Source organism: Argentina silus, assembly GCF_951799395.1.
Source record: "Argentina silus genome assembly, chromosome: 18".
Classification (NCBI taxonomy): Eukaryota; Metazoa; Chordata; class Actinopteri; order Argentiniformes; family Argentinidae; genus Argentina; species Argentina silus.
This window is the reverse complement of record NC_139672.1, coordinates 17487609-17493739: the sequence shown is the minus strand read 5'-3', so window position 1 is coordinate 17493739 and position 6131 is coordinate 17487609.

The window sequence follows — 6131 nt, the reverse complement described above, 5'->3', positions numbered from 1 at the left end:
AGCCTGTGTCTATGGTCCCAACCGAGCCCCCCAGAGAGAGAGAACCAACCACACCAGGAAGTGATGCAGGAGAGATTGAGAGAGACAAGCCTGTGTCTATGGTCCCAACCGAGCCCCCCAGAGAGGGAGAACACGATGAAGGAGGGAAGATGGACAGAACCACCAGAGTTTCCTCAGCAACAGGAAATGGAAGAGGAGAAGAGACAGGAAGTCCCACAGACCACTGGAAAGTGCGTGTTGGTCTGGTGAGTAGTTTTGGGGTTGTTGTGTTCATCATCATCTTCACAGTGAGACATTGGTCCCAGAGAAGACATGCAGCTACGGCCCCAACCACCACTGAAGACACTGGGGTCACAACCGCCGTCTAAAACCCCCTTTTGTTTTAAGTTCTATTTGCTTTGATTCGTTTATATTAGAATTTGTATTAATTTTTGTTTCATTTTATTGTGTCATAAGTGTGGCAAATTCCCCCAATCAGCTCTTTGTGTGTTTATGCATGACATATAATTGACACTATCAAATTGATGATATTATTGGATAATCTTACAAAATGGCCACCAACCCAACCACTATTTTACTAACCTTTCATTTTCAGAAGGACTATTTTGTAATAGATTCACCAAATTCTGCACAGAGGTAGATTTCTGTACCCTGAACGGATTCAGACATGGAGCCAAAACAGTTGTGGCCCCATTTCTACCCACTATGACCCCATAGTGACGACCAGGGTCATGACCAAGGTCATTTCAGCTCAACTCATCTACTGTCTTTGTTTCTGTGGTACAGAAGATAGGAATAGACCTTCATATATCATCTCTATTTCATGTTGTATGATGGACTGTGTAGTGGGCACCGTAGGCTCTATACAATGCAAGCCTGAAGGATTGAAAGTATATTTTTCTATGTTTATTTTCTAGCGTTACATTGACTAATAATCTGTTTTGCTTCGGTTCTATGAATACATAAATGACTATAAAGGTTCGGAATGTGGAGAATGCCCTCTGTCAGCTGTCTGTGTGTTTATGTAATGATAATCTCCATCATATGTTGGATGATGGGCTGTAACATGTACTAATGTGTACAATGTATGTGTGGAAGCCTGGAAGTCAAATGAAAATAAAGACAGAGGATCTCTCCACCTGTAGCATCTCTTCCTCACCGCTGGCTGTTGTGGTCAATAGTTAAAGTAGATCATCACACCAACGCAAGGGAGTGTGTGTGTGTGTGTGTGTGTGTGTGTGTGTGTGTGTGTGTCTGTGTCTGTGTCTGTGTGTGTGTGTGTGTGTGTGTGTGTGTGTGTGTGTGTCTGTGTCTGTGTGTGTGTGTGTGTGTGTGTGTGTGTGTGTGTGTGTGTGTGTGTGTGTGTGTCTGTGTCTGTGTCTGTGTCTGTGTCTGTGTCTGTGTCTGTGTGTGTGTGTGTGTGTGTGTGTGTACAGTGTGTGTGTGCACATCATGAACAGCATGTGTGGTGGACGCCTTCTCAGAATCGTCAGTTCCTCATGTTCTGTAGATGATGAAAGTGTCACCGCAGTTTTACCTCAGTTCACACTGACCGTCACACAGAGAAGACATGTTCCTTTATCTCTCCTTTCTGCTCTTTGGGTGTCTCTGCAATGCCTACGCAGGTAAGAATAGTTATTATTTATTGTGTCCAAAAGTATGAAGATGTTCTGACTCCAGTTGTTGAAGGTCGAGTCACTATCATATTGATGATATTATTGGATAATTATTTGGAGTAAAATCTACAGTATATAATATTATATATAAAGATAACAAAGTTGTCTGGATGTTTTCAGACTTTGAGATGATGATAGTGACTTTTTATTTGTCTTATGACAGAGATAACCAACCAGACTATATTTGAGAGGCAAACAGCTGTTCTGAGGTGTGATCACGCTGTGGAGGGGGAAACAGTGACATGGAGCAGATCTGATTACAATATTAGGAAGACAGTAAACATTCTCACTATTCAAGATGGCAAAGAGACAATAAACATTGATGATCCACAAAGACGTTACGGTTCAACAGCTGACAACTCATTGACCATAAGAGGAGTGACATTATCAGACCGTGGGGAGTACCAATGTAATGGGAGACGAATAGTTTTTCTGATTGTGAAAACAAAAGAGCCCCCCAGAGAGAGAGAACACGATGAAGTAGGGAAGATGGACAGATATACAGATTATTACTGGAAAGTTCCTGTTGGTCTGGTCGTTGGAGCAGGCGCCATGCTGATGAGCATCTTAACCTGGAGATATTGTTCTAAAAGAAGAGATGGTGCAGGGGAGGGAGAGGAGTTGGTGGACCCTGTCTATGAAGAGATAAAGGAAGACAGACTGATAGTGGCCCCTAGTGGTCAGAGTGTGTACTACTTGGCTAACGCTCCAGTCTTGCAGGGTGATGGTCCACCTATACTTCTTGATCCCCTGTACTCCTCTGTGACGTTTTCACAAACTGGACACAATGATCTGTACCACTTGGCTAAAGCTCCAGAGGTTCTGGGTGAAGGTTCACCTGACCAGGTTGACCCTCTGTACTCCTGTGTGACGCCTCCACTCACTGGACACAGCGATCTTCAGGAGACAAAGGAGAACGTCGACTCACTGGCCAAGAACCCACAAACCACAGGAAATGACAACACAGCATCATCTGCTAAATAATGTCATTTGGATGAAAAAGGAAGATCATGTTGCTGTTGCTGATTCCTCTCTTAGATTCATGTAACATCTTTGAAATTGTATATTTTCATACTATATTAAACATTATGTGCGCTGGTGCTGGTAATACATTGTTATGTGTTCATAGATTCATTCAATATTAGATTCAACGAGATGAGTGGTTTGGCTGTGTGTGTGTGTGTGTGTGTGTGTGTTTTTTGTGTGTGTGTGCGTGTGCCACATCCGCAAATGTCAGATCCGCCCTTCTCAGAATCGTCAGTTCCTCATGTTCTGTAGATGATGAAAGTGTCACTGCAGTTTTACCTCAGTTCACACTGACCGTAACACAGAGAAGACATGTTCCTTTATCTCTCCTTTCTGCTCTTTGGGTGTCTCTGCAATGCCTACGCAGGTAAGTGCATATTAATTGTGTCCAAACGTTATGCATTTTTTGTTTAAGAAGTTATAACTAGGAGTTTAAGTAATGACAGTATTCAGTCAGTATTGGAGGAATCTACAACTATATACATTCAAAACAGTTTCCTGGATGTTTCCAAATGTTTGATTGATGGTTGCTCTTTGTTTATGTCTTATGACAGAGCTGACTGTGACTGTAGCTGAGGAACTAACAGCTACCCTGAGGTGCGGTCACGCTGTGGGCGGTAGCACGACCTGGAGCAGGCTCATCGATGGAGAAAGAGTTGACCTTCTCACTATTCAAGATGGAGTTCACATAAGACACGTGGATGATCCCCAACAACGTTACGGTTCACTCGCTGACAGTTCTCTGGTCATAACAGGAGTGACAGACACAGACACCGGGGAGTACCTCTGCAATGGAAGACCAATGGGACAGCTGACTTTGACAACAGAGACAGAAGAAACGGTCCCGACCATGACTGAGACTATGGTCCCAGCCCACCCTGAGAAAGACAGCCCTACCACATATAACTCTATGGTCCCAGCCCACCCTGAGAAAGACAGCCCTACCACATATAACTCTATGGTCCCAGCCCACCCTGAGAAAGACAGCTCTACCACATATAACTCTATGGTCCCAGCCCACCCTGAGAAAGACAGCCCTACCACATATAACTCTATGGTCCCAGCCCACCCTGAGAAAGACAGCCCTACCACATATAACTCTATGGTCCCAGCGCAGCCCAACATACCCAGGAATAAAAACAAGAGAGGGAAGAGAGACAGCAATGAGGAAGACGAGGAAGAAGACGACGAGGAAGAAGACGACGAGGAAGAAGACGCCCGTGGAGGCAAAGACGACCGCAAAGACAAAGACGACCGCAAAGACAAAGACAAAGGCAAAGGCAAAGACAAAGACAAAGACAAAGACAAAGACAAAGGCAAAGACGACCGCAAAGACAAAGACAAAGACGACCGCAAAGACAAAGACAAAGACAAAGGCAAAGGCAAAGACAAAGACAAAGACAAAGACAAAGACGACCGCAAAGACAAAGACAAAGACGACCGCAAAGACAAAGACAAAGACGACCGCAAAGATAAAGACAAAGACGACCGCAAAGACAAAGACAAAGACAAAGGCAAAGACAAAGACAAAGGCAAAGACGACCGCAAAGACAAAGACGACCGCAAAGACAAAGACAAAGACGACCGCAAAGACAAAGACAAAGACGACCGCAAAGACAAAGACAAAGACGACCGCAAAGACAAAGACAAAGTAGACCGCGAAGACAAAGACAAAGTAGGCCGCGAAGACAAAGACAAAGTAGACCGCGAAGACAAAGAGGATCCCGGAGGCAAAGACGAGAAAGACAAAGAGATGATGGACAGAACTACAACCAAAGTTCCCATTTCAACTGGTAACAAAGGCAAAGAGAAGATGGACAGAACTACAATCAAAGTTCCCATTTCAACTGGTAACGAAGGCAAAGAGATGATGGACATAACTACAACCAAAGTTCCCATTTCAACTGGTAATGAAGGCAAAGAGATGATGGACAGAACTACAACCAAAGTTCCCATTTCAACTGGTAATGAAGGCAAAGAGATGATGGACAGAACTACAACCAAAGTTCCCATTTCAACTGGTAACGAACAAGCAAAAGCTAATAGAGCTGACTGGAAAGTTCCTGTCTGTATTGTCGTTGCAGGAGTGTCCGTGATGATGATCATCGTGCTGATAAAGTATTGCTCAAAAAGGAGAAGTTCTAAAATAAGCGATCATGCAGTAGATGAAGAGAAAGTGGTCAACCCTGTTTATGAGGAGATAAAGGATGACGCGGTCGTGGGTCCGAGCCCTACGACTGTCTACTCCATGGTTACCGCTTAAATCACCAACCGCCAAAGAGTTCCGGAACCCTCACCACCCAGAGTTCCAAGTGTTCTATGTGGTGTTTACCTAGCAACAACACTCTGATTGGCTACAAAAATGAAGCATCAGGATTTAGGAAAAAGCTTCTTTTTTTTTTTTTTTTTGACTCAAACCCAAACCCTTGGCACTAAACGAGTTAAGACCCGGACCACAACTATCAGAAAACCGATAAAAACGTATACCTATGAAATCACTATCCGATTTGATCCGTGGAATTCTGGAGCGACTTTTGAAATAACCTACCAACTGAACATTACAACCCAGCAACTCAATATGAAACGTTTTTTTTCTAATTGTCCGAACGAATGAACGGACGGTGGAAAGTTAAACTCCTTCGAACTTTTTTGGTCCGTAAAGAATTGCCAGAACACATGAAACGGACACGGACAGACCCTCGTCTCCGCTGTCAGTCAACGGATGACTCCCAGAGAGAAACCATGGGCTCAATCCGTAGTTAATGGACAGCATAGTTGGATAGCATAATAATGGTTAGCATAGTTGGATAGCATAATAATGGATAGCATAGTTGGATAGCATAATAATGGACAGCATAGTTGGATAGCATAATAATGGATAGCATAGTTGGATAGCATAATAATGGACAGCATAGTTTGGTGTCAGGGAAGGCTGTTGGCGGTATAAATCAGAGGACGGGCTCATTGTAATGGGATGAGGAATAGTGACAGTGAGCCTGTCCTCTGATGTCTCCCTCCTCCAGCCTCCCTGAGGCCCGGGGCCCAATATTGTTCCTCTGAAGTTTCAGCACTTCTTTTTGTGAGTTGTGTTTCGCCTCATTCTCTACCATTCAATGTTCATCTGGTAACTCCTGTTGAAATACGTCAGTTGGATGCAGAAGAAAGGGAACGGCAGAGCTATTTTATTCATCTTTATTCATTATTATACAACTTTTAAACTATTTAAAAATATATACTGTTGTCAGTAGATTAATTCAGTAGATTAAAGTAAACATGCTATGGCTTTGTTTCTTGGCTTTCTGTCATTTAGTTAATATCTCTGTGAAGGATTATCTCCCCTACAGAGACATTCTTTTAACAAACTACTTTATTGTATTTTTGGATTAAACATGTGACATGTATTTAATATCAGATCAGTTGTTTGTCATT